This window comes from Mustela lutreola, chromosome 14 (genome assembly GCF_030435805.1).
Source record: "Mustela lutreola isolate mMusLut2 chromosome 14, mMusLut2.pri, whole genome shotgun sequence".
Lineage (NCBI taxonomy): Eukaryota > Metazoa > Chordata > Mammalia > Carnivora > Mustelidae > Mustela > Mustela lutreola.
The window spans coordinates 55,313,497-55,340,969 of NC_081303.1; the positions used below are offsets into that span (position 1 = coordinate 55,313,497).

General features: G+C 39.0%; 1 long non-coding RNA gene across 1 annotated transcript in view; it reads left to right on the top strand.

Annotated features, from left to right (window-relative positions):
* The first annotated feature begins 5,586 nt into the window (after positions 1–5,586).
* LOC131815347 (uncharacterized) overlaps positions 5,587–27,473 on the top strand; it is a 107,655-nt gene continuing 85,768 nt past the window's right edge. Inside the window, exon 1 of the long non-coding RNA XR_009347669.1 lies at positions 5,587–6,793. This is a non-coding gene — a long non-coding RNA (uncharacterized LOC131815347). The remainder of the gene's footprint in view (positions 6,794–27,473) is intronic.

Consider the following 27,473-nt stretch of genomic DNA (forward strand, 5'->3'; position numbering starts at 1 on the left):
GAAAACTTGCATAGACTTCCACCACTGCATCTACTTACTTAAAAGCATTAGTACCTCCTCAGCATTCTTACCTGTTCCTGCAGATGAACTACCCATCTTCCTGAAAGCTGGCTTCTTCACTTGTCATTAGATGCCATTCCCTCTTGTCTGCCCAAGAAAACATTCTAAAATTCACTCTTCTTTGTTCTACAGTATCATTTTTTCATTTTTTACTGGATCATTCCAATTAGCTTTTTTAAAAAAAAGTATCGACTACTTTTCTCAACAACTAACACTCAAATTCCTTGTATGTGTTTGCAGGAAGTTTCCTTCTAAAAGCATGATCTGTATTCACTGTCATCAATTTCTCTCCTTTCCCTTTCTCTTAAAACCATGACAACAGGTATTTGCCATCACTGCATGGACCTTCATTATGCTAACCCCACTGATTAATAATCAAAATATATAACAAACTCACACAACTCAATAGCAACCAACAAACAAACCAAATAATTCAATTACAAACTGGCCAGAGGAGCCGAATAGACATTTTTTCTGAAGAAGAATATAGATGGTCAGTAGTCACATGGAAAGATGCTCAACATCACTAATCATCAGGGAAATGCTGATTAAAATCACAATGTCACCCCACACCTGTTAGAATGGCTATTATCGAGAAGATGAGAAGTAAATATTGAGCAAATAGAGAAAAGAGGACAATAGCCTGCTGTTGGTGGGAATGTAAAGTGGTACAGTCACTAGGGAAAACTGTATGGGGGATTTTCAAAAGTTAAAAATGGAGCTACCATATGATCCTGCAATTCCACTTCTGGATATTTATCTGAAAAAAATGAAATACGAATTTGGAAAGATATATGTACCCCTATGTTCATCACAGCATTATTTATAATAGCAAAGATATGGAAATGACCTAAATGACCACTGATAAATGGATCTGTGGAATACTACTCAGCCATAGAAAATAATGAAATCTTTTTTTAAATTTATTTTTTATTTTTTATAAACATATATTTTTATCCCCAGGGGTACAGGTCTGTGAATCGCCAGATTTACACACTTCACAGCACTCACCATAGCACATACCCTCCCCAATGTCCATAACCCCACTTCCCTTCTCCCAACCCCCTTCCCCCCAGCAACCCTCAGTTTGTTTTATGAGATTAAGAGTCACTTATGGTTTGTCTCTCTCCTAATCCCATCTTGTTTCATTTATTCTTCTCCTACCCCCTTAACCCCCCATGTTGCATCTCCACTTCCTCATATCAGGGAGATCATATGATAGTTGTCTTTCTCTGCTTGACTTATTTCGCTAAGCATGATACCCTCTAGTTCCATCCACGTTGTCGCAAATGGCAAGATTTCATTTCTTTTGATGGCTGTATAGTATTCCATTGTGTATATATACCACCTCTTCTTTATCCATTCATCGGTTGATGGACATCTAGGTTCTTTCCATAGTTTGGCTATTGTAGACTTTGCTGCTATAAACATTTGTGTGCACGTGCCCCTTTGGATCACTACATTTGTATTTTTAGGGTAAATACCCAGTAGTGCAATTGCTGGGTCATAGGGTAGTTCTTTTTTCAACATTTTGAGGAACCTCCAAGCTGTTTTCCAGAGTGGTTGTACCAGCTTGCATTCCCACCAACAGTGTAGGAGGGTTCCCCTTTCTCCACATCCTCGCCAGCATCTGTCATTTCCTGACTTGTTAATTTTAGCCATTCTGACTGGTGTGAGGTGATATCTCATTGTGGTTTTGTTTTGTATTTCCCTGATGCCGAGTGATATGGAGCACTTTTTCATGTGTCTGTTGGCCATCTGGATGTCTTCTTTGCAGAAATGTCTGTTCATGTCTTCTGCCTATTTCTTGATTGGATTATTTGTTTTTTGGGTGTTGAGTTGGCTAAGTTCTTTATAGATGTTGGACACTAGTCCTTTATCTGATACGTTGTTTGCAAATATCTTCTCCCATTCTGTAAGTTGTCTTTTGGTTTTGTTAACTGTTTCCTTTGCTGTGCAAAAGCTTTTGATCTTGAAGAAATCCCAATAGTTCATTTTTGCCCTTGCTTCCCTTGCCTTTGGCGATGTTCCTAGGAAGATGTTGCTGCGGCTGAGGTCGAAGAGGTTGCTGCCTGTGTTCTCCTCAAGGATTTTGATGGATTCCTTTCTCACATTGAGGTCCTTCATCCATTTTGAGTCTATTTTTGTGTGTGGTGTAAGGATATGGTCCAATTTCATTTTTCTGCATGTGGCTGTCCAGTTTTCCCAACACCATTTATTGAAGAGGCTGTCTTTTTTCCATTGGACATTCTTTCCTGCTTTGTCAAAGATTAGTTGACCATAGAGTTGAGGGTCTATTTCTGGGCTCTCTATTCTGTTCCATTGATCTATGTGTCTGTTTTTGTGCCAGTACCATGCTGTCTTGATGATGACAGCTTTGTAATAGAGCTTGAAGTCCGGAATTGTGATGCCACCAACTTTGGCTTTCTTTTTCAATATTCCTTTGACTATTCGAGGTCTTTCCTCGAATAAATTTTTGGCATTATTTGTTCCGTATAAATTTTGGCATTATTTGTTCCATTTCTTTGAAAAAAAATGGAGGGTACTTTGATAGGAATTGCATTAAATGTGTAGATTGCTTTAGGTAGCATAGACATTTTCACAATATTTATTCTTCCAATCCAGGAGCATGGAACATTTTCCCATTTCTTTGTGTCTTCCTCAATTTCTTTTATTAGTACTTTATAGTTTTCTGAGTATAGTCTCTTAGCCTCTTTGGTTAGCTTTATTCCTAGGTATCTTATAGTTTTGGGTGCAATTGTAGATGGGATTGACTCCTTAATTTCTCTTTCTTCTGTTTCGTTTTTGGTATAGAGAAATGCAACTGATTTCTGTGCATTGATTTTATATCCTGACACTTTACTGAATTCCTGTACAAGTTCTAGCAGTTTTGGAGTGGAGTCTTTTGGGTTTCCACATATAGTATATCATCTGCAAAGAGTGATAGTTCGACTTCTTCTTTGCTGATTTGGATGCTTTTAATTTCCTTTTGTTGTCTGATTGCTGAGGCTAGGACTTCTAGTACTATGTTGAATAGCAGTGGTGATAATGGACATCCCTGCCATGTTCCTGATCTTAGCAGAAAAGCTTTCAGTTTTTCTCCATTGAGAATGACATTTGTGGTGGGTTTTTCATAGATGGCTTTGATGGTATTGAGGTATGTGCCCTCTATCCCTACACTTTGAAGAGTTTTGATCAGGAAGGGATGCTGTACTTTGTCAAATGCTTTTTCAGCATCTATTGAGAGTATCATATGGTTCTTGTTCTTTCTTTTATTAATGTGTTGTGTCACATTGATTGATTTGCGGATGTTGAACTAACCTTGCAGTCCTGGAATAAATCCCACTTGGTTGTGGTGAATAATCCTTTTAATGTACTGTTGAATCCTATTGGCTAGTATTTTGGTGAGAATTTTTGCATCTGTGTTCATCAAGGATATTGGTCTGTAGTTCTCTTTTTTGATGGGATCCTTGTCTGGTTTTGGGATCAAGGTGATGCTGGCCTCATAAAATGAGTTTGGAAGTTTTCCTTCCATTTCTATTTTTTGGAGCAGTTTCAGGAGAATAGGAATTAGTTCTTCTTTAAATGTTTGGTAGAATTGCCCCCAGGAAGCCATCTGGCCCTGGGATTTTGTTTGTTTGGAGATTTTTTGATGACTGTTTCAATATCCTTACTGGTTATGGGTCTGTTCAGGCTTTCTATTTCTTCCTGGTTCAGTTGTGGTAGTTTATATGTCTCTAGGAATGATCCATTTCTTCCAGATTGTCAAATTTGTTGGCATAGAGTTGCTCATAGTATGTTCTTATAACTGTCTGTATTTCTTTGGTGTTAGTTGTGATCTCTCCTCTTCATTCATGATTTTATTTATTTGGATCCTTTCTCTTTTCTTTTTGATAAGTCTGGCCAGGGGTGTATCAATCTTATTAATTCTTTCAAAGAATCAGCTCCTAGTTTTGTTGATTTGTTCTATTGTTTTTTGGTTTCTATTTCATTGATTTCTGCTCTGATCTTTATGATTTCTTTTCTCCTGCTGGGTTTAGGGTTTCTTTCTTGTTCTTCTTTCATCTCCTTTAGGTGTAGGGTTAGGTTGTGTACCTGAGACCTTTCTTGTTTCTTGAGAAAGGCTTGTACCGCTATATATTTTCCTCTCAGGACTGCCTTTGTTGTGTCCCACAGATTTTTGTGTTTTCATTATCATTTGACCCACTCATTCTTTAGAAGGATGCTGTTTAGTCTCCATGTACTTGGGTTCTTTCCAACTTTCCTCTTGTGATTGAGTTCTAGCTTCAGAGCATTGTGGTCTGAAAATATGCAGGGAAGGATCCCAATCTTTTGATACCAGTTGAGACCAGATTTAGGACCGAGGATGTAATCTATTCTGGAGAATGTTCCATGTGCACTGGAGAAGAATGTGTATTCTGCTGCTTTGGGATGGAATGTTCTGAATATATCTGTGATGTCCATCTGGTCCAGTGTGTCATTTAAGGCCTTTATTTCCTTGTTGATCTTTTGCTTGGATGATCTGTCCATTTCAGTGGAGGGAGTGTTAAAGTCCCCTACTATTATTGTATTACTGTTGATGTGTTTCTTTGATTTTGTTATTAATTGGTTTATATAGTTGGCTGCTCCCATGTTAGGGGCATAAATATTTAAAATTGTTAGATCTTCTTGTTGGACAGATCCCCTGAGTATGATATAGTGTCCTCCCTCATCTCTTATTATAGTCTTTGGCTTAAAATCTAATTGATCTGATATAAGCATGGCAACTCCTGCTTTCTTCTGATGTCCATTAACATGGCAAATTCTTTTCCACCCCCTCACTTTAAATCTGGAGGTGTCTTTGGGTTTAAAATGAGTTTCTTGTAGGCAACATATAGATGGGTTTTGTTTTTTTATCCATTCTGATACCCTGTGTCTTTTGATTGGGGAATTTAGCCCATTAACATTCAGGGTAACTGTTGAGAGATATGAATTTAGTGCCATTATATTGCCTGTAAGGTGACTGTTACTGTATATTGTCTCTGTTCCTTTCTGATTGACTACTTTTAGGCTCTCTGTTTGCCTAGAGGACCCCTTTCAATATTTTCTGTAGAGCTGGTTTGGTGTTTGCAAATTCTTTCAGTTTTTGTTTGTCCTGGAAGCTTTTTATCTCTCCTTCTATTTCCAATGATAGGCTAGCTGGATATAGTATTCTTGGCTGCATGTTTTTCTTGTTTAGTGCTCTGAATATATTATGCCAGTTTTTTCTGGCCTGCCTGGTCTCTGTGGATAAGTCTGCTGCCAATCTAATATTTTTACCATTGTATGTTACAGACTTCTTGTCCCAAGCTGCTTTCAGGATTTTCCCTTTGTCACTAAGACTTGTAAATTTTACTATTAGGTGATGGGGTGTGGACCTATTCTTGTTGATTTTAAGGGGGGTTCTCTGCACCTTCTGTATTTTGATGCTTGTTCCCTTTGCCATATTAGGGAAATTCTCTCCAATATACCTTCTGCTCCTCTCTCTTTCTTCTTCTTCTGGAATCCCAATTATTCTAATGTTGTTTCGTCTTATGGTGTCACTTATCTCTCAAATTCTCCCCTCGTGGCCCAGTAGCTGTTTGTACCTCTTTTGCTCAGCTTCTTTATTCTCTGTCATTTGGTCTTCTATATTGCTAATTCTTTCTTCTGCCTCATTTATCCTAGCAGAGAGAGCCTCCATTTTTGATTGCACCTCATTAATAGCTTTTTTGTTTTCAACTTGGTTAGATTTTAGTTCTTTTATTTCTCCAGAAAGGGCTTTTATATCTCCCGAGAGGGTTTCTCTAATATCTTCCATGCCTTTTCGAGACCGGCTAGAACCTTGAGAATCATCATTCTGAACTCTAGATCTGACATATTACCAATGTCTGTATTGATTAGGTCCCTAGCCTTCGGTACTGCCTCTTGTTCTTTTTTTTTGTGGTGAATTTTTCCGCCTTGGCATTTTGTCCAGACAAGAGTATATGAAGGAGCAAGTAAAATACTAAAAGGGTGGCAACAACCCCAGGAAAATATGCTTTAACCAAATCAGAAGAGATCCCAAATCGTGAGTGGGGAGAATGGGGATAAAAAGAGGTTCAGAAAGAAAAAAAAGAAAAGAAAATTAAAAAAAGAAAACGAATAAGGAAAAAATATAAAAAAGAAAAAATACATATAGTACATAAACTAGTTAAAAATGTTAAAAAAGAAAAGGGTAAAGGTTAAAACAAATTTAGCAGAATAAGAGAAAAAAAATTGAAAAAGAAAAAAAAGTTAAATTAACTGCAAGATTAAAGAGTCATGGGGAGAAAGCCATGAGTTCCGTGCTTTGCTTTCTCCTCCTCTGGAATTCTGCTGCTCTCCTTGGTATTTAAACTGCACTCCTTGGTAGGTGAACTTAGTCTTGGCTAGATTTCTTGTTGATCTTCTGGGGGAGGGGCCTGGTGTAGTGATTCTCAAGTGTCTTTGCCCCAGGCGGAATTGCACCACCCTTACCAGGGGCCGGGCTGAGTAATCCACTTGGGTTTGCTTTCAGGAGCTTTTGTTCCCTGAGCGCTTTCCGTAGAGTTCCGAAGGACGGGAATACAAATGGCGGCCTCCTGGTCTCCGCCGGGAGGAGCCGAGAGCCCGGGGCTGCACTCCTCAGTGCGTCATCAGAGAACAGCGCCCAGTTACTCCTGTCTGCCTGACCTCTGGCGGCGCTGGAGCTCACTGAGCTTGCGACCCGTTTAAGGTAACTCCGAGCTGTGAGCCCACTGTTGGCTCTGTCTCTGTAGCCGGTTCCCCATTCTAATACCTGTAAGCTCTACGACACTCAGACACCCCCGATCCTTCTGTGACCCTGCGGGACCTGAGGCCATGCTGACTCCGCGTGGGCTTCACCTCGGTTTAGCCTCTGGAGTGATGTCCCTCAGCGGAACAGACTTTTAAAAGTCCTGATTTTGTGCTCTGTTGCTCCGCCGCTTGCTGGGAGCCGGCCCCTCCCCCTGGGGTCTATCTTCCCATTGCTTTGGATTCACTTCTCTGCCAGTCCTACCTTTCAGAGAGTGGTTGATTTTCTGTTTCTAGAATTTCTGTTCTTCTTCTCTTGGATTTCCCATTGGATTTTTAGGTGTTTGCAATCTTTAGATAAGCTATCTAGCTGATCTCCAGTTACCTGAAGTAGTCTCAGCCTGCTACTTCTCTGCCATCTTGACTGCTCCCCCCAAAATAATGAAATCTTGCTATCTGTGACAACATGGGTGGACTTTGAGGGTATCATGATAAGCAAAATAAGTCAGAGAGAGAAAAAAATACTGTATGATTTCACTTATATGTGGAATCTAAAAAACAAATAAAATCAAAACAGAACAAAACTCATAGAGAGTGGTTTCTAGAGGGCATGGAGGATGGGGAGTGGATGAAATGGGTAAAGGGGGTCAAGAGGTATCAGCTTCCATTTATAGAATAAATTAGTCATGAGATATAATGTACAGTATAGTAACTCTAGTTAATAATATTATAGTGCATACTTGAAAGTTGTCAAGAGAGTAAATCAAGATGATGTCATATGTCAATTTTACCTTTTTTTTTTTTTTTTAAAGATTTTATTTATTTATTTGACAGAGAGAGATTACAGGTAGGTAGAGAGGCTGGCAGAGAGAGAGAGAGAGAGAGAGAGAGAAGCAGGCTCCCCGCCGAGCAGAGAGCCCGATGTGGGACTCGATCCCAGGACCCCGAGATCATGACCTGAGCCAAAGGCAGCGGCTTAAACCACTGAGCCACCCAGGCGCCCCTCAATTTTACCTTTTAAGAAATAAAATTTTAAGAGATAAGAGCCCTTACTTTAATTTGGACTGCTCTTTAAATTCCTTCTTTCTCTAAATTCCCATTTAGCAGATATCATAAGAATGCCTTAGGATGGGTGAAGCTTCTGATTTAGAAAGGATCCTCTCTTTCAGGGTCAAGGTGGAATCTAGTGAGAATGAAGGTGGGAGATGGACTATAAGACTGCCTATGCTCAAGACATTAAGAAAAATATTTTTTATTTGAGTTGGTCATTCTTCTGTGGGGGTGGAAGACCTTGGTGGCTAAAAGTAGGCTGTAGGCTTAAAGAAAGGAGCCAAAAGGGCCAAATTTTAGTCTAGGCCTTAGGAACATAGATACAGGGACTCCTTGTGGGATATACCAGGCACAGTCCTCTGTAAGTTCTATTAATTTCCTAGAGCTCCTGTAACAACATACCACAAACTGGGTGACTTAAAACAATAGGCACTTATTTTCTCATAGTTTAGGAGGCCAGAAGACTGAAATCAAGGTGTTGATAAGATTGGTTCCTTCTGGAGGCTTTGAGGGAGAGTCTGTTTCACACTTCTCTCGTAGCTACTGGTGGTTGCTGGTGATCTTCAGTGTTCTTTGTCACGGAACTATATCACTCCAATATCTGCCTCTGTTATCACATGGACTTCTTCCTCCCGTGTCTCTCTGCATGTTGCTCCTTTTCTTGTAAGGACAATAGTGATTGGATTTCGGGTTGCAATACCCTGCTTCAGTATGACCTCATTTGAGCTAATTATATGTACAAAGACCTTTTTTTCCAAACAAAATGATCTTACAAGTTTCTGAGTGGATCTAAAATTTTGGGAGACACTATTCAACCCACTACAGAAGAGTGAAAGTCTCACAGGAGTTTTTAGTCAAAGTCCTGTAGAACAAATCTTTAAAAAAATATATATTTAGAATAAATAAATTATTTTTGTAGAGTATCCATTCTTCAGATTTGCTCACAAATTTACTATGGCAGGAAGTGGTGGGTCTAGAATTTAAAATTTTTTTTTCATATCTTTATCATAATACTTTTTTCCTTGCAACCCTCATCATAATGAATATATCTAACTTTGATTGTGATTCCTTAAATTTTTAAAGGATCACCTTAGATATTTGACTTATCTAGTAATGTTCCATTTAAATGTTTTCAACTGACCAAAGTGAGTAGTTACATAGTGAAATACCATCCAAATGAAAGACTGGAGCAGGTGCATTGAGATCTCATTAAATATCAGCAATGATAGGGGCCCCTGGGTGGCTCAGTTTGTTAAGTGTCTGCCTTTGGCTCAGGTCTTGATTCTAGGGTTCTGGGACCCAGCTCCCTGCTCAGCGGGGAGCCTGCTTCTGCCTGCTGCTTCTCCCCTCCCCCTGCTTGTGCTCTCTCTTGTTCTCAAATAAAAAAATAAAAAAATACTAATAAAAAATATCAGTGATGATTATTGAGTAGGGAGAATCAGCCAGATAACATAGAAGGAGGCTTAAGGCTTCAATCTTGAAATTCAAAATTTGCATTATTCCTCTTTAGCACTTAGATATTTCACTAACCTAATCCAAACTCTTTTTCTCTCTATACCATAAACAAAGAAATATCAAGCACTTAAAATAGTGATTAAAAAAAAAAAAAAACAGGGGTGCCTGGGTGGCTCAGTGGGTTGGGCCGCTCGCTGCCTTCAGCTCAGGTCATGATCTCAGGGTCCTGGGATCGAACTCTGCATCAAGTTCTCTGCTCAGCAGGGAGCCTGCTTCCCTCTCTCTCTCTGCCTGCCTCTCCGACTACTTGTGATTTCTCTCTGTCAAATAAATAAATAACATCTTAAAAAAAACAACAACAAAAAACACAAACCAACAATGGGAATTGCTGGTTTTGTGCTAGTATTTCTTAAAGGGAGCTGGACAAGGAGGGTATCTCAACCAGAGTTCTACCAGGAGACATTACTGTAAGCTGCATCATGGCTGTTACCTGCAGTGATTTGAAACCATAGAAACAAATCAAAGCTACTGCCAACGTTTGCACGAGCTGAGACTGCATATGCGTGACTGTTCACACTACCAAAAATGGTAAGAGTTTTCACCAGCCAAAAATAGATTCAGGTACATTTGCCCTGTCTCAATGCGTTTGGGAACGCTGATTTATTTTGACATGCAGTCATCTCCCTGGTCTCCTGACATGGCTGAGAAAGTAACTTCAGTTGTCTTTTATGGCAATTCAACTTTTGGGCAAGAATAGGATGAGAAAAAAATAAGATTGCAAAGCTGAGCTGCAGGATGACTGTTTAGCACTATGGCTGCAAAGCAAAACCCTCTATAAAACGGTGCAGGAAATCATCCACTCTCTCTGAAAATGGCTGGCACATACCACTCAGAATGCCAAAAAGAGAGATGGAAAGCAGCCATCTTTGATACAGTGGGTGCAACAAAAGCACATTAAATTCCTGCTAGATCCACTGCCACTTGAATAAAAAGAAAACAAGATGATGGAATTGCCTGGGTGTTTAAGAATCTTACTGCTAAGGAATAGGATCTGTTTTACTTATGTTGAGAATCAGTCTTGGAAACATAAAATGTTTGGGGAAACTTTCCATTTGATATTGTATGTGAAATCCATACAAATGAAATAGAACCCAATAGAATTGGTTTTTGGAAAAGAATCATATATATGGAAAATCTTAACACAAAGGACAGGAATGATTTAGAAAAAAAGGATCAAGCTTTAGGCTTCTGCAAATGTTTCTACATTTGAATATTAGAAATCAGATAAATAGATATATCTTCAAATATTTCTTCAGAATTCTTCTACCGAGAGTCATAGATTGGCAACCCAAGAGCCAAATCTATCTCTTAAGTGGGTTTCTTTTGGCTTTTACATTTTCACAAACCTGTTTTGAAACCTGTCTTTCTCCATTAAGACTGTCCTGCTGACCTTGCTCTTTGATTTCCTGCCTTTTTTTTTTTTTTTTTTAAGATTTTACTTATTTGAGATAGAGCGACAGAGAGAGCATGACCCTGGGGGGTAGAGGGAGAGGGAGGAGCAGGCTCCCCACTAAGCTGGGAACGCTATGTGGGGCTCAATTCCAGGACCCTGAGATCATGACCTGAGCTGAAAGCAGATGCTTAACTGACTGAACCACCCAGGTGCCCCGATTTCCTGCCTTTTGCTTGACCTTCCTCATGTGTTCAGTCACATTTCCTATGTCATTCATGGATCCATCTGATGACATTTTCTCAACCTCAGATAATTATTTTTCTCAATCTTCCAGACTGATGCTGCTTTTCTTCCTAGATTTCTGAAAACCTGTTTTTTTCCCTCTACTAAACTTGTCTTGATTACTTACAACTTGTTCTTCTGTTTTCCAACATGCTTCTCACCCTAACGTCACACAGCAAAGTAACATACAACAAGGAAACAGTGCTGACAAAACCCCGACTGATTTCGTTTCCAGGTGCTCCTCACTGTTTCACAATTGACAACCTAGAGACTGAACTGGTACCAATAGACAGGCTCCTCTCTGCCTCTATCAGGGCCATCACCTTTATCAATACTCGCTGCCTAGGAGGCATTCCTAATGACGAAGCCACAGAGCAATGAGGAAGGTGTGCCATCAGAATTCTTTGCTTCTCTCCTTCCTATTTTGCTTAAGTACCCACCCCTTCACCATACAGCCTGAACTCAAGGAAAAGCTGGCTCCTTCACCACTCAGGCAAATGTATTCTGACTACCTTCAGCCATTTGGAGGAGATCTGTGGTATCCATTTCAGGCCAAAGAGATACGGGGACAGGTCTGCCACAGACAACTGGAAAATCTTCTTTGCTTTTAAGTACGTGACACTAAAGGTGCAGACCTGTTCTACAACTTTATCTTGTTGGGATGTGATCCTTGGAAATGCTGCCAACATCTTGCTACCAGTCGAGGAAGTTGTCAATATATGAAGAGGGGCAGAATCAGGAGAATTTGCTAAGAAGCTGAACTGGGACCTTGACAAACTCTAGTTAAAGTTGTCCTACCTTTATTGGTTAAGTGACTGTGAGTCAGGGCTTCCTGGTAACCACAGCCAAAGTCATCCTAAACGAGAGTCTCCCGGATTCATCACATCTTTGTTTTGTAGGCAAAAAACTCTGACATTTATGAGTTAGACAAAGAACAGAAATCCATTTGTTCCTTTGTTATTCTTTGGAATATAAACTGTTTGTAGATAGGGATTCACCCTCTGGGAAAGTTCTTTGCGGAAGAATTACCTCAATTCTATGCCAAGAACGGTACTGTATAGTTATTGATGATTACTATGATTGATTTTTTCTTTTAACTATGGTTACAGTTTGGTTATAAATAATATACATTGTATTTGCAAAGTGATTTACAGACTACCAAAGTGCTTTATGCGTTATTTTATTTAATTCTAGTAACAGCCCCATGAGATAGAGGAAAAGATGAAGATGCAGAAAATGGAACTCAGAAAGGTTACCTGATTTGACCAAGATCATAAATCTAGAGTATCAAGGCCAGGACTTAAATCTTGGCACTCTAACTCTGGGTCTAATGCTTTTGCAACGGAATCACTGCTAGAAGTTGGAGCAAACCAATGATTTATGGTCAAGAAACAGTTTACAGAAGAGAAGTGGTGAGGTAGCTCCAGACAAATTGTAAGGAGATGGACCTGTGTGCTCCTGGCTATGTCAGTCACTAGCTGTAAAATCTTAGGTGAATCATTACACCTCCCTGAGTCTCAATTTCAAAGAATTATATGAGATGATCTGTTATGTGCTTCCTGATCCTAACATCCTGTAATTCTGTAATCGAGAATTGCTTATGCAAATAGGGTACAAATCATGCTTTATATAAGCTACAAAGCTTCCCTTATGACTACCAAAGAGAGATTGACTGTGTGTGTTCTGCTTGTGCTTCTCTTTGAGCCCCATATTCACGCTTCTTGAGCACCTGTGAAAATGTCAGCAGTGAACAGATGCATTGAACATCAACTTAAACTTGCTTTATAGCCCAAGTCATGGGCTTTTCATTTGTAGAATAATTTTACTCTAGAGCTGCAAACATCACCAGTTTGATGAGCTAATCTTGTCACTGTGATTCTTGGAATGGATTGAAAATGGCATGAAAAGCCAGCACCACCGAGTCTTGGGGATGCTTACTTATTAGGCACTTGAGTGGCAGGTTTCCATAATTAATTGTCCTATGACTGACTTCCCTTCACTATTCTAATGAAGCATGTGATATTTGCTGCCTCAACAGATTGAAGTTTGCAAATTTAGCACTCCAGAGGCTATTTTTTCCTAGGCAATATGTCAGCAATTTGAGAAAATTGCTATCAGGGAAACCGTGGTGCTTTGGCTGCAGTTTCACAGTCTGAAAGCTCATTTGCACACAGACAAATTATGAAGTCAGAGAGAATGTAGCACACCAGGACTTACATCTCTGGAATAGAAACTGCTCTGTGTTCAAAAATGGTAAAGTGGTGCTTTATGAGTAAACGTAAGCATCAGCTGACTACCACTAAGCAGGTGGTACCACTTCTGCGGCTGCAGAAGGAGAAGGGCCAGAAGAGGGTGGGGGCAAGATTGGGAAAGCCCAGCTCCATGTGGCATGTAGTGGCTCTTGCCTTTGTTCTTAGAAAAGAGATGCTGGAAATTGAGTCCTTGGAGGGATGACTGTGAGTAGCAAGGTGGTGATGTAAAATTTTGTGTCAGGTATCTTTTGAAGTGACAGAAACCCAACTCACACTACTAGTCAAGTAAAATAGAATTGATTGGCTTATATAATTGGGAAGTCCCAAAGACAAGCTGTATCCACCCATTGTAACCCGGGGCTTGGATGCTATTGTCTTTCAGCTTTGCTTCTCTCTGGGCACTGGCTTCATTCTGTTGGCAAGGTCTTGGCCTGAAGAGGAAAAGTTGGCTCTAGGAAGGTTCAAAGCTCTATCCTTATTCTTTCCATCATGTGTATATCCATCCCAGGGAAGAGTCTCTTTCACCCTATTTAGCTCATAAACTGAAATTCTAAGGGATAGAGTACTCTTATTGGTTAGTCTGGATCACTGCTCATGCCTTCGGGTATAGCAGTATCATGGCTGACACCCCATCAGGACCATAGGTTGTAGGGACGGGAGTTTCTCCACAGGAAGGGATGCTGGGCAGATAAACTCAGAGTTGTACTTGAAGCTTCTCTTGAGATTTAAAAAAAAAAATATTCACATTTAATAGTGAAGCTAAAGTTTTGAAACTAAAAGCAGAGGCAAGTTATGCACAAGTTTTTTCAAATTATCTAGAAATGCTATGCATTAAAATGAGGACAAATGAAATATTCAAAATTGAATAAAACTTGAGTCAGTCCAATTTTATTTATTGAATTCATATTTTCCCTATGAACTCATTATTAGAAGAACTATACATGAATATATACAAATTGCTAAATGCAAAATGACCAAGAATTTGAGGAATATTTAAATAATTATGAATTAGATATTTATTTCATAATGGGAGAATCTACCCTCAATTATTATTTTTTTAATTTAAAGATTTTATTTATTTATTTGATAGAGAACATGACAGCACCAGCAGGCGAGAGGGGAATGGGAGAGGGAGAAACTTTCTTCCTGTTGAGCAGGGAACCCAACTCGGGACTCTATCCCAGGACCCTGAATCATGACCTGAGCCAAAGACAGATGCTTACCCTACTGAGCCACCCAGGTGACCCGTCCCCAATTATTAATTTCTGTTAACACATTTCAGTGGTTTTAATGAATTTCAGTAGATCTGTCTAACCCATAAGATAGTGGAAACGAAGTGATCTTTAAATCTTGATAATATTAGTCATTAGATTGGGTTCCCTGCAATAGTCTCTGAGATGAATGTTTGCATGTAGATGTTTATTAAGAAAGGAAGGAAGGCAGAGAAAGAAGCTGATGTGCCCACCTGATTGCCATGACCTCAGTCCATCCTGCAGGAGTTCTGGAGCTGGAGTGGCCTTCAACATTGTCCCAATTAAGGCAAGGGGGCCAGGCCTTTGTTTCTACTTTGAAGCAGGCTGACCTGGGGTAGGGAGAGGAACATGAACAGAGTCAAGGCAGCTCCCGCAGATGAGGCCAGTTCCCTGGGAGGTTCTCAGCTATGAGCCAGCAGTAGACAACACAGACTGGGGCTGAGGGCTTGAGTGACTGAGTCCTGTGGGAATGAATGCCCAGGTGCCACGGCACCCACTACTGGAGAGCATTTAATGGCACTACCCAAGTGTTAGATGTGTTTTCATTTTGGACTCTAGCTGAAAGTCTCTTCTGGCCAGAGAACCTTTGAAATGTTTCCCACTGTCACAACAATCAAGAGAATAAAGCAGTCGGATCCAAGAATGCTAATTCTTCGAGAAGGAAGTTATTTAAAAAAGCACATAGGATAATGAATCAGATCATCCCAGTGGGAGGAAAAGAGTTTTACACAGTCATCCCAGGGTTAATAAGCAAAGACTCATCTGCAAAGGCCTCAAAGAAAAGATGAAAATATCTCAGAAAAATATTGACACAACAGCTTGCAGAAAACAAAAGATTCTCTGGGCCCAGAGTCCGTTCTTTTAACCCAAACCACTTAATTATGATCACCAGTACCTTTCTAAGTAAGAACTAGGAGGATGTCACATTCTAGATCATTCAGTACAATTGCTGTAACTCAGGTGCCAGTTTTCCTTCTTCTTAATTGTCCTCTTATCCCGCTATATGTGGGTCAAAAGGAGGGTGTCTTATATCTATTCTCAAGTTTATGTCCAGCAAATATTCTCCGAAGTATGTTTTCCTTCTTGCCATCTCCACCTCTATTATGAGCCAGATTTTGCCTCCTAATCCAATTTTCTTGAGTGGTAACACTTTGTTCCTGTAAGAACTAAAAGGTACTCATGAGATGTCGGCAAATCATACTTCCCTTTACTGTCGTGCCCCTTTGTTCTCCATATGAACCACACAGAAGACTGGGAGTGTGCCAGATTTCACTGATGGTTTTGGGTGACAAATGGAAATTATAGGGCAGGATGAAAAAAAAAATTTCTAAAGATGACTTTTCCTCATATTCAAAGGAAAATCATGTAAGAAATCGAATCTGCTATGGGCTAGTTACCTTACAGTTGTTGTAAACTCTTTTTCCCTCTGTCTTCACATTTGGACCTCTTTTTTTTTTTAAGATTTTATTTATTTATTTGTCAGAGAGAGAAAGACAAAGAGAGAGAGAGAGAGAGGAGACAAGCAGGAGGAACAGCAGGCCGAGAGAGAAGCAGGCTCTTCACTGAGCAAGGAGCCTGATGCAGAACTCAATCCCAGGACCCTGGGATCGTGACCTGAGCCAAAGGCAGATGCTTAACCAACTGAGTCACCCAGAAACCCCATTTTTTTTAAAATTTAAATTCAGTTAGACAAATACAGTATATTATTAGTCTCAGATGTAGTATTCTACAGTTTATCAGTTTTGTATAAAACCCAATAAGAGCATTACTTACTAAATCTGCTCATGGTGTTCCAAATTCTTTTTTGGTTGTGTGATTCGTGATGTATTTGTATTTGTTTCTAATACACACACACACACACAAATGTGTGTGTGTATATATATATATATATATACACACACACACACATACACATTTAAATTATATATATATATTAAATTATATATATATTATATATATATAATATATATTATTTATATATATATATTAAATTATATATATAATTTGATGAGTTTGGGAATAAGTGTACACTTGTGAAACCATTACTACTCCCTATGTAGTTTTTAGGTAATTCTGTCTTTACTCATGAGGTTGACATTCCCTCAAGATTCACACTTTCCTTCTCAGCAGTATTATTAAGCAAATCTAAATGGATCAGTTCAGAATGAAATTTGGCAGGGCTCATGCAGGACGGTCTTTAGTGGATGTTGCTCTAAGTCCTAAGGCACTTTGGAAGTAAGAATGACTGTACCAGAGACCTTGGTACCCCAGAACCCTGAAGAACTGATCAGACACTCAAGATTCGTCCTCTTCAAGCTTTCCACCGGTGTGAGTTGTAGGCTTCTCTTTATTCTTTCACTTCTCTGACAAATAACTGTTGAATCTCCCACTTTCTTTCCAAAAAACCAAAATCACCCATGCGAACTCCTTCCAAGATAGTCCATACTTTTATGAAAGAAGAAAAATGTTTTCTTATTGTCAAATTTGTGAAGTCAAATTATTCTCCAAATGCACAGTTGATATTATCATGGAGTATTTCATTTAGTCACATCCTGTTCCCCAGTTTTGAATTATGTAGAGTTCTGTCTATTAGAAATACAGGAAGCTGACCATTTACTGAGTATTTCATTTTCAGCATACCTCTAGCTATGTAATGACAACGGAAACTACCTTTTTTCAAGGGCTTGATTAAATTATTTGTTAGGAGTCTGTCTTGGGAAGTAAGGATATAGAGACCTACCTTCCTAGATATGTGGGGCAAATTTTATGTAATTCTCATGTTAGAGTTGGTTTAGTTACTTTCATAATTTTTTTTAATTTTAATTTTAAAGACTTTTATTTTTAAGTAATCTCTACACCCAACATGGGGCTTGAACTCACAACCCAGAGATCAAGAGTCTCATGCTCTGAGTCAGACAGGTGGCCCAGGTTAGTTACTTTCAGTAAGTTCCTTTATATTCCTAGGAAATCCTCCACATGTTTATCTATCTATCTATCTATCTATCTATCTATGCCTAAACCTAATGGACACTGCATTTTTTAAAGATTCTGATATCCAAAGTTGAGGAATACCAAGTAAGTAGTTCCTGTTAAAGAATTCTGTCCAGGTGTGCTATACTTAATTCTAATTCACCTGGAATATTCTTTGGTTTTTAGTAAAGAAGCATCCCAGATGATTTAGGTAATTTAGGGTGCTTATTTGAAATAAGGCTGCTGCTTTATTTAATATGTTTTATTCATTTGTTCTCTCTCCCTCTCTTTTTAAAATATTTTATTTATTTATTTTAGACAGCGAGAGAGAGAGAGAGAGAGAGAGAGAGCGCATGAGTAAGGGAGAGGGGGAGAGAGAGAAGCAGGTTCCTGGCTGATCAAGGAGCCCAATGCAGGGCTCAATCCCAGGGCCCTGGGATCATGATCTGAGCCGAAGGTAGATGCTTAACTGACTAAGCTATTCAGGTGCCCCTATTCATTTGTTTCTTAATGTGAGCATGATAAAATACTGAAAGTATGTTCCTTCTCCTTTTTCATTTTTGAAATATTTAGTTTGTCTGTAGTAAGGTTGAAAAAGATCAGAGATATTAAGCAATCAGTCATTATCAGAAACAAAGCTGCAGACAGAAGTAAGGAGGCTGGGTCATAGAGAATCTTGTATTCCATGCTATAAAGGTTTAGATGTAAAGTTAATTGCTAAAGGCAGTGGAAGTCCCTTGAAGACTTTTATATAGTAGAGTGACAAGACTGTGTTTTAGAAAGATTAGGCTGGTGGCAGTGTGGAAAATGAATTTAAGAAGAATTTATCCATTCCTTCATTATGAGTGTTATGTTCTCTCAGGGAGCTTACATTTTTTGAAGGACACAAAGGCCAAACAACATAATGAATTATTTATTTACAATTGTAATAAATGCTATGAATGAGGAGTATAGATTTCAATAAGAGTGTTAAAGGAAGAAACTGGCTTGGGGAAGAATTTCAGGGAAGACTTTCTAGAGAATAAGATTCAAGACATAGGGACAAATTATGTCTTTGCCTGATAAGAATAACGAGGTTGGATAGAATTGGATCTGTTGGAGAGGTAATCACAAAATAGAATAGAACAGAATAAACAAAGAGTTGGTACTGCATATAAGAGGGGAACTAGGACCTTGGGGAAGATACACAGTATCTGGGTTAGTCAATGTGGTGGATTATGTGGTGTTCATAGATAAGGCATATAGGAGAATGAGAATAGTGAGATTGAGAGACGGGGGAAAAATGTTGATTTTGGAGTGTTCATGGATCCAGTTGGTTTAAATGCCCAATAAGTAATTGCATATATGAATTTGGAATAAAAGAGAAAAATTTGTACTGGACTATAATTATAGTTTTTTTGCTTATTAAAATGTAGCTGATAACTAGGGTTACAGGATTAGAAGAAATTCTTTTTTAAAAGATTTTAGTGAGATAGAGAGCAGAAGGGGGGTGAGGGGCACAAGGAGAAGCAGTTCCCTGCTGAACAGGGAGCCCGGTGTGGGGCTTGATCTGAGGACCTAGGGATCATGACCTGAGCTGAAGGCAGACTCTTAACTGACTGAGCCACTCAGGGGCCCTGGAAGAAATAGTTTATAAATTATTTTTAGAGTGAAAATAGAAGAAACTCAGTGAAGAATCTTGAAAAATATTAACATCTTAAAAATTAAAAGTATAAGAGGAACTCATGGGGAATACCAAAGAGGAACAAATAGAACATCAGGGAGGAAACCCGGATATTGTGGTTTGTGGAAGACAGGGGAGGGAGGCACTGGTGTCAATTGCTAAGGAGGTCAAGTATGATAATGAAACTAGCAATCAGATTTAATAAAGATGTCACTTGGTGAAACAGTTTCCATGGATGACAGCAGAGGCAGGATTGTAGTAGCTAAATAATCACTGGGAAATAAGGAGCTAGAGAAACAAATGTAGATGATTAGTTCAATATTCTTGGTACTTGAGAGAGGAAAGAAGTTGTCATGAAAAGGTGTAATAGGGTTTAAGTACTTCAAAAAATTTTTTTTTTCTTTTTAATTTCTTCTTCTTTTTCTTCTCTTAGCTTATAGAGATCTGAGCATGTGCCATGGTAAAAGCCAGTCAGAGAGGTAATGATCAGAAGAGATGTAGGACGTTGGGGTTTCGTGGCAAGAGTGAAGTCCCACAGGCTGAGAGAGGTCCAAGATGGTGGAAGAGTAGGAGACCTAAATTTCATCTGGCTCCTGGAATTCAGTTAGATAACTATGAAGCCATTCTGAACACCTATAAACTCAACTGGAGAACAAAGAAAAGAATAGCTGCAACTCTAGGAATAGAAAATCTACCACTTTCTGCAAGGTAGAAGGTGTAGAGAAGTGAATCTGAAGTGATGTATGGGAACATAGATTGCAGGGTGGGTGGGGGTGAGGAGCGGGCGGAAAGGCCAGCCTCCATCAGCCGGCTACCGGCAAGGGACAGAGCAGGGGAGCACAAAATTGAAACTTTTAGAAGTCTGCTCCACGGTGGGACATTGCTCTAGAGGCTAAGTGGGGATCGAGCCCTCATGGAGACAGTGTGGTCTCAGGACCCGCAGGGTCACAGAAAGACTGGGGGTGTCTGAGTGTGGAAGACTTCCCAGGGATCAGAGCAAGGAAGCCAGCTACAGAGATGGAACTCAGGAAGGGCTCTCGGCTCAGGGTTACCTTAAACTGTGATCTGAGACACACTCAGGCCACTACTCTTCTAGCAGGAACCCCACAAGCAGCAGATCCAGAGAGACTCCCTCCTTCCTCCTCTGTAAGCAGCAGCATGGCAGGAATCTGCTGGGTTTGGAGATTCCAAATGGGGCTGTGTGCCAGAGATAGAAACACTTGATCACAGGCCAGGTGAGCACGGAGTGAGGCTGGAGACTAGGGAGACAGGAGGGATTGACCGAGTACCTCTGAGGGTGCACTGAGGAGTGGGGCCCTGAGCTCTCAGCTCCTTTGGGGCCAAAGATTAGGAGGCTGCTATTTTCATTCCCCTCCTCTAAAGCTGTAGGGGAAGCATTTACAGAACAAAAGCTACAAAGAGCAAAACTGAGTGGATTACTTAGTGTGGCCCCTGAAAAGGATGGTGCAATTCTGCCTTGGGCAAAGATGTTTGAGGATCACCACAACAGGCCCCTCCCCCAGAAGATCAGCAAGAATATTCAGCCAAGACCAAGTTTACTGATAAATGAAAATTGCAAATCTCCAGTGCTAGGGGAATACAGCCCAAAGAATTCATGGTTTCACCCTCCCCCCTGCCCTGTGATTCCTTAGTCTTTCAACTTTAATTTTTAAAAAATATTTATTTATTTATTTGACAGACAGAGATCACAAGTAGACAGAGAAGCAGGCAGAGAGAGAGAAGGAAGCAGGGTCCCTGCTGAGCAGAGAGCCCGATGTGGGGCTCCATCCCAGGACCCTGAGATCACGACCTGAGCTGAAGGCAGAAGCTTTAACCCACTGAGCCACCTAGGTGCCCCCAACTTTAATTTTTAAAATTTTCTTTACTTTTTTATTTTTTCTTTATTTTTGAATTATTCTTCTTTTCTTTTCAACCAACTTCTTATCAATTTCTTTTTAAAAATATTTTTAAATTCTCATTTTTCAGTCATAGTCTAGTCCTTAATTGTATTTAACCTTATTTTGTGTGTGTGTGTATAGACATATTCACACATGTATATGTGTGTGTGTGTATATATATATATATATTTTTTCTTTCTTTAAAATAGTGGGATGCACTTTCTTCTAACAGACCAAAATATACCCAAAATCTAGTGTATGGCTCTGTTCTATTTACCTGCCTGATCACATTCTCTCTCTCTCAATCTCTCTCCTTTTTTTTTTTTTTTTTTTGGGATATATAACATTTTTTTTTATCTTTTGAAATTAAAAAAAAAATTTTTTTATTAACACATAATATATTATTTGCTCCAGGGGTACAGGTCTGTGTATCTTCAGGCTTACACACTTAACAGCACTCACCATATCACATACCCTCCCCAATGTCCATAACTCAACCACCCTCTCCATACTCCTCTCCCCCTGGCAAACCTCAGTTTGTTTTGTTAGATTAAGAGTCTGTTATGGTTTGTTTGTCTCCCTCCTGATCCCATCTTGTTTCATTTTTTCCTTCCCTAACCCCAACCCCCCACTTTGCCTCTCAAATTCGTCATATCATGGAGATCATATGATAATTGTCTTTCTCTAATTGACATATTTTGCTAAGCATAATACACTCTAGTTCCATCCATATCATTGCAAGTGGCAAGATTTCATTTCTCTTGATGGCTGCATAGGATTCCTATATATATATATATTCACATATATATATACACACACACATATGTAAAATCTCTTCTTTATCCATTTATCTGTAGAGGGACATCTAGGTTCTTTCCATAGTTTGGCTATTGTGGACATTGCTGCTATAAATATTCGGGTGCATGTGCCCCCTCGGATCAAGCATTTGTATCTTTAGGGTAAATTCCCAGTAGTGCAACTGCTGGGTGGTAGGGTAGCTCTATTTTCAACTTTCTGAGGAACTTCCATGCTGTTTTCCAGAGTGGCTGCACCAGCTTGCCTTCCCACCAACAATATAGGAGGGTTCACCTTTCTCCGCATCCTTTCCAACATCTGTCATTTCCTGACTTGTTAATTTTAGCCATTCTGACTGGTGTGAGGTGATGTCTCATTGTGGTTTTGATTTGTATTTCCCTGATGCCGAGTGATATGGAGCACTTCTGCATGTGTCTGTTGGCCATCTGGATGTCTTCTTTGCAGAAATGTCTGTTCATGTCTTCTACCCATTTCTTGATTGGATTATTTGTTCTTTGGGTGTTGAGTTTGCTAAGTTCTTTATAGATGTTGGACACTAGCCCTTTATCTGATATATTGTTTGCAAATATCTTCTCCCATTCTGTCAGTTGTCTTTTGGTTTGTTTCCTTTGCCGTGCAAAAGCTTTTGATCTTGATGAAGTCCCAATAGTTCATTTTTGCCCTTGCTTCCCTTGCCTTTGGCAATGTTTCTAGGAAGATGTTGCTGGGGCTGAGGTTGAAGAGGTTGCTGCCTGTTCTCCTCAAGGATTCTAATGGATTCCTTCTCACATTGAGGTCTTTCATCCATTTTGAGTCTATTTTTGTGTGTGATGTAAGGAAATGGTCCAGTTTCATTCTTCTGCATGTGGCTGTCCAATTTTCCCAACACCATTCATTAAAAAGACTGCCTTTTTTTCCATTGGATATTCTTTCCTGCTTTGTCAAAGATTAGTTGACCATAGAGTTGAGGGTCTATTTATGGACTCTCTATTCTGTTCCATTGATCTATGTGTCTGTTTTTGTTCCAGTACCATACTGTCTTGATGATGACAACTCTGTAATAGAGCTTGAAATCTGGAATTGTGATGCCACCAATTTTGGCTTTCTGTTTCAACATTCCTCTGGTTATTAGGGGACTTTTCTGGTTCCATATAAATTTTAGGATTATTTGTTCCATTGCTTTGAAAATAAAATGATGGTATTTTTGATAGGGATTGCATTAAATGTTTAGATTGCTTTAGGTAGCATAGACATTTTCACAATATTTTTTCTTCCCATCCATGGGCATGGAACGTTTTTCCATTTCTTTGTGTCTTCCTCAGTTTTTTTCCTGAGTACTTTATAGTTTTGTGAGCATAGATTCTTTGCCTCTTTGGTTAGGTTTATTCCTAGATATCTTATGGTTTTGGGTGCAATTGTAAATGGAATTGACTCCTCATTTCTCTTTCTTCTGTCTTGCTATGGGTGTGTAGAAATGCAACTGATTTCTGAGCACTGATTGTATATCCTAACAGTTTACTGAATTCCTTTAGGAGTTCTAGCAGTTTTGGAGTGTTGTCTTTTGGGTTTTCCACATAAAGTATTCATATCATCTGCAAAGAGTTAGAGTTTGACTTCTTCTTTGCTGATTTGGATGCCTTTAATTTCTTTTCGTTGTCTGATTGCTGAGGCTAGGACTTCTAGTGCTATGTTGAATAGCAGTGGTGATAATGGACATCCCTGTCATTTCCCTGACCTTAGTGGAAAAGCTCTCAGTTTTTCTCCATTGGGATAATATTCGCTGTGGGTTTTTCATAGATGGCTTTGATGGTATTGAGGTATATACCCTCTACCCCTACACTTTGAAGAGTTTTGATCAAGGAAGGATGCTGTACTTTGTCAAATGCTTTTTCAGCATTGATTGAGAGTATCACATGGTTTTTGTTCTTTCTTTCATTAATGTATTGTATCACATTGATTGATTTGTGGATGTTGAACGAATCTTGCAGCCCTGGAATAAATCCTCTTGGTCATGGTGAATAATCCTTCTAATGAACTGTTTGATCCTATTAGCTAGTATTTTGGTGAGAATTTTCACATCTGTGTTCATCAAGGATATTGGTCTGTAATTTTCTTTTTTGATGGGGCCTTTGTCTGGTTTTGGGATCAAGGTAATGCTGGCCTCATAAAATGAGTTTGGCAGTTTTCCTTCCACTTATATTTTTTGGAAGAGTTTCAGGAGAATAGGTATTAATTCTTCTTTAAATGTTTGATAGAATTCCCCAGAGGAAGCCCTCTGGCCCTGGACTCTTGTTTGTTGGGAGATTTTTGATGACTGCTTCAATCTCCTTACTGGTTATGGGTCTGTTCAGGTTTTTTTTGTCTTCCTAGTTCAGTTTTGGTAGTTTATACATCTCTAGGAGTGCATCTTCCAGGTTGTCAAATTCATGATTGTATTAATTTGGGTCCTTTCTCTTTTCTTTTTGATAAGTCTGGCCAAGGGTTTATCAATCTGTTTAATTCTTCCAAAGAACTAGCTCCTAGTTTCATTGTTTTGTTCTACAGTTCTTTTTTTTTTTTTTTTTTTTTAGATTTTATTTATTTATTTGACACACAGAGAGAGATCACAAGCAGGCAGAGAGGCAGGCAGAGAGAGGGAGGGACGCAGGTTCCCCACTGAGCAGAGAGCACCATGCGGGGTTCAATTCCAGGACACTGAGATCATGACCTGAGCTGAAGGCAGAGGCTTAGCCCACTGAGCCACCCAGGTGCCCCTGTTCTACAGTTCTTTTGATTTCTATTTCATTGATTTCTGCTCTGATCTTTATTATTTCTCTTCTGCTTCTGGATTTAGGGTTTCTTGCTGTTCTTTCTCCAGCTCCTTTAGGTGTAGGGTTAGGTTGTATACTTGAGACCTTTACTGTTTCTTGAGAAAGGCTTGTATTGCTATATACTGTCCTCTCAGGACTTCCATTTCTGTGTCCCACAGATTTTGAACCGTTGTGTTTTCATTATCATTTGTTTCCATGATTTTTTTCAATTCTTCTTTAATTTCCTGTTTGACCCATTTATTCTTTAGTAGGATGCTCTTTAGCCTCCATGTATTTGAATTCTTTCCAACTTTCCTCTTGTGATAGAGTTCTAGCTTCAGAGTATTGTGTTCTGAAAATATGCAGGGAATGATCCCAATCTTTTGATACCACTTGCGACCTGATTGACCCAGGATGTGATCTATTGTGGAAGATGTTCCATGTGCACTAGAGAAGAATGTGTATTCTGTTGCTTTGAGATGGAATGTTCTAAATATATCTGTGATGTCCATCTGTTCCAGTGTGTCATTTAAGGCCTTTATTTCCTCTTTGATTTTTTTTTATTTTTTAGAAACTAAGTTATCTTAGATAAAATGGGCAAATTCCTATATTTGCTACTCAATCAGGTGTTATTTTTTAAAAAGATTTTATTTATTTATTTGACAGAGATCACAAGTAGGCAAAGAGAGGGAGAGGATGAAGCAGGCTTCCTGTAGAGCAGAGAGCCCAACGTGGGGCTCGGTCCCAGGACCCTGGGATCATGGCCTGAGCTGAAGGCAGAGGCTTTAACCCACTGAGCCACCCAGGTGCCCCTCCTTTCTGATCTTTTGCTGGGATATCTATTTCAGTGAGTGGGGTGTTAAAATCCCCTACTTTTATTGTCTTATTGTTGATGTTTCTTTGATTTTATTATTAATTGGTTTATATAGTTGGCTGCTCCCATTTTAGGGGCATAGATATTTAAAATTGTTAGATCTTCTTGTTGGACAGACCCTTTGGGTATGATATAGTGTCCTTCCTCATTTCTTATTATAGTCTTTGACTTAAAAATCAATTTATCTGATATATGGATTGCCACCCCAGCTTTCTTTTTTGGCCATAAGCAAGGTAGATTGTTTTCCATCCCCTCACTTTAAATCTGGAGGTGTCTTTGGGTCCAAAATTAGTTTCTTGTAGACAGCATATTGATGTTTTTTTTTTTTTTTAAATCCATTCTGATAAACTGTGTCTTTTGATTGGGTCATTTTAGCCCATTTATATTCAGGGTAACTACTGAAAGATATGAATTTAGTGCCATTGTATTGCCTATAAGGTCACTGTTACTGTATATTGTCTCTGTTCCTTTCTGGTCTACGACTTTCAGGCTCTCTCTTTGCTTAGAGGACCCCTTTCAATATTTCCTGTAGAGCTGGTTTGGCGTTTACAAATTCTTTTAGTTTTTGTTTGTCCTAGAAGCTTTTTATCTCTCCTTCTATTTTCAGTGATGGCCTAGCTGGATATAATATTCTTGGCTGCATATTTTTCTCATTTAGTGCTCTGAGTATATCATGCCAGTTTTTTCTGGCCTGCCAGGTCACTGTGGATAAGTCTGTTGCCAATCTAATATTTCTACCATTGTATGTTACAGACTTCTTGTCCCAAGCTGCTTTCAGGATTTTCTGTTTGTCACTAAAACTTGTAAGTTTTACTCTTAGATGACTGGGTGTGGACCTATTTTTATTGATTTTGAGGGGGGTTCTCTGTGCCTCCTGGATTTTGATGCTTGTTCCCTTTGTCACATTAGGGGAATTCTCCACTATAATTTGCTCCAATATACCTTCTGCTCCCTCTCTCTTTCTTCTTCTTCTGGAATCCCAATTATTCTAATATTGTTTTATCTTACGGTGTCACTTATCTCTTGAATTCTCCCTTCATGGTCCAGTAGTTGTTTGTCTATCTTTTGCTCGGCTTCTTTATTCTTCATCATTTGGCCTTCTGTATCAGTAATTCTCTCTTCTGGCTCATTTATCCTAGCAGTAAGAGCCTCAATTTTTTATTGCCCCTCATTAATAGCTTTTTAGATTTTAGTTCTTTTATTTCTCCAGAAAGCATTTTTTAATGTCTTCCATGCCTTTTTCAAGCCCAGATAGCACCTTGAGAATAATCATTCTGAACTCTAGATTGACATATTAGCAATGTCTGTATTGATTAGGTCCCTAGCCATCAGTACTGCCTCTTTTTGTTTGTTTGTTTGTTTGTTTTGTGGTTAGTTTTTCTGCCTTGTCATTTCATCTAGATAAGTATATATGAATGAGAGAATAAAATACTAAAAGGGTAGCAAAGACTCCAGAAAAATGTACGCTAACCAAATCAGAAGCGACCCCAAATTGGGGGGGGGGAAGGGGGTAATAAAGAAATTTAAAAATTAAAAAAAAAACATATATATATTAGACTGGTGAATAGAAGGGAGCCACCTACTTGATTTGGGGTGTATTTTGGTCTCTTAGAATTAACTACCTCCCAAAATTTTAAAGAAAGGAAAACTTATATATATACCAAAATAAGAGTAAACATGATGAAGGGATGGAATATGACTGTAAAGATGAAAATAAAAAAAAATTCTAAAAAAAAGAAATGATAAGTTGGAAAAAGAAAGAAAAAGAAAGTGGAGAGAAATTGTTCAGGGTGGAGACTGGAACAAATCCCTGTGCTAGATTTAGGGTATATTTTGATCTATTGGAAGAAATTGTATCACAAAATTTTTTAGAAGAAAAAACCCTATATGTATACAAAAATAAAGTTA